Genomic DNA, 2,500 nt, shown 5'->3' with positions numbered 1-2,500 from the left:
TATATGTTAACACCTTCTCCATTGTTTTGTTGTTTAGGGTAGGCGGCAATTTACCTCTTTGTTTACTCTGAAACCGTCTTTTCTGTATTAATGACCAGTCCCAATGTTTGAGCAAGACTAGTAAATCTGTCCAGTGCTGTTTGTAAACGGCATTTTGTGGTCCCTTGCATCAATATATCATTTGCATATATGATTGGCTGAACGCCCTTAGGATGTTCCTCTGAAGTTATTCTGTCCATTAGCACATTAAAGAGCATTGGGCTTAAAACGCCTCCCGGTGTAGTATCCAGCTTGAAACCTTACACAAGCTTTCCTATCTGGCAGATAGTCACCAATCCATCTCAGCAACTTTCCCGTTACCCCTAATCTTGCCAATTCATGTAGAATCACTTCCCCATTAGCTTTATCAAAAGCTCCCTGGAAATCTATAAAACTCTTCACTTTTCTGCATCATTGATAAATACTGAATTACACAGTCTGATGTTCCCTTTCCCTTCATAAAACCGTACAAATTACATGACATTTTATCTTCAATCATGTACATTAGTCTATTCAATTATATTCGCTCCATCATTCTACATATACAGGAAGTGAGAGAGATACCTATTCCTGATTTCGGAATAGGTATTATAATAGCTTTCTTCCAGGCCTTCGGCAATCTACCCTCCGCGTAGCTCATGTTGAATAAGTCAAATAGAGGGCTATCGTCATGCGTTGAGAATATCATATGTCACTCCATCTTCCCCTGGTGAAGTGCTTCGCCCTCTTTTAATTGCATTTACATGTAGTTATTGGCTGACAAGATACTGCAATAATGTTACGGATGAAGCAATCTGTCCCTTTCTTTCGGCTTTCCATCCAAACAAAGTGTCACGAGTAGTAGTGATGAAAGTAGGAGCCAGAGACGATGCTTTTGCCCATTTCTCAATATGTTTGTTTGCCTCTTCCTCTGAGTGTGGATGACCGATGAGATTATTTATTTTGCCCAACTTAATATATAATACAAAATAATCACTAAGTAAACCATTGAGTTAAGAATGTCACCTTTTATGTCCCTAGTTTCCTGGAGACAAGTTACATCTATGTCATTTTTCAATATGAAATAGTGGACGTCTGTTATTATAGTAAGTAAATATTCATATTCCACATTATTTCAATACCACCATACTCCATCAGACCTTCTTGGTTTCCTTATATTTGGCAAATAGTTCTCCTTTTCAGCGTCTTTGCACTTGAGTAACAATGACCTTTCAGTGAAGTGTCCTCCTCAGCCTCCACTCCCTTTTTTTGTTTTCTACACCACCATCCTTTGTCTATTTTTGCTCTGCAGATCCTGGAGTCATGCTTCCTACCGCAGAATCTGCATCTGGCGTCCTGCTGACAGGCAGTAATAATAATAATAATAGTAAGTAACAAGTCCTCAATATGAGGACTTGTGTCCTCAACTGCTGCACTTGAGGCACAGGACTGGCGGCTCCACATACGGCGCCACCCTCCTGTACCCCGCCCCAGAAAGACCTTTTCCGGGACTTCTCCTTTCATCATGAGGGCAACCAGCTGGCATCGGTCCTCGCCTTGTGACGCGTGCCTTTTCACCCAAACACTCCTCTCGTCGCAGAGCAGAAAGTCTGGGTCCATTTCTAAGGGGTACTGAAATATGACGATTTCATCATTTTTACCCCTTTCTGTGGGACAAACAGCACTGTTTCCTTATACTACCCCTGAGATGTCAGGAACTGCCCCGCTTCTTCATTCTGTTCCGTAAGATGCAGTCTTCCTTTCGCCACCTTTAGCAGCGGCTCAAAATGGCTAACTTCTTTTCCAAGTTGCATTGCCCACTCTAGCTTTTCCATGAAGGACATTTCGCAGGATTCTGGGAATAACAGCTTTCTCCTGCCCTTCCCACTGCCACTAACCTCATCCACAAGAGTTGCCTTGTTGACTTCCTTATCGCCGTCCTTCAGTCTTTTTCCCTCTCTTTCAAAGTCGCTTTCCGTGTCACTTGAGTTTTCACTCTTGCTGTCATTTCTGGTTCGCATGTTGCCCGTCTCATCATCATTCAATGGAGTTCCGTTGGTGCAGTCCATTTTGTCAGTTGCCGGGTCAGATTCCAGGGACGCCGATGTGGCAACGGCGACCTGATATCAGCGATGCAAGTTAGAGCTTCTCTGTGGTCGCCAGCGAATACACTTGGGCAGAATAATCACATAGCCTTCAAAATCAAACACTGGAGGGCCCAAGGCATCTCACCCGCTCCCTGTCCAAGGACTAAATGGGAGAAGGGTGTATATATATATATATATATATATATATATATATATATATATATATATATATATATATATATATATATATATGCATATATTTATATATTCATAGTTAGATAGATAGATAGATAAATAGATAGATAGATAGATATGTATTGCTTTTTTAAACAAAATTCACTGGGCAATACGACTTTGATATCCAAGAACTAAATAGTAGTCATAACTGAATTTTT

The sequence above is a fragment of the Penaeus japonicus genome, unplaced genomic scaffold, assembly GCF_977035675.1.
Source record: "Penaeus japonicus unplaced genomic scaffold, GWHDUDI00000001_assembly GWHDUDI00000035, whole genome shotgun sequence".
Lineage (NCBI taxonomy): Eukaryota > Metazoa > Arthropoda > Malacostraca > Decapoda > Penaeidae > Penaeus > Penaeus japonicus.
This window is presented reverse-complemented; position numbering follows the sequence as displayed.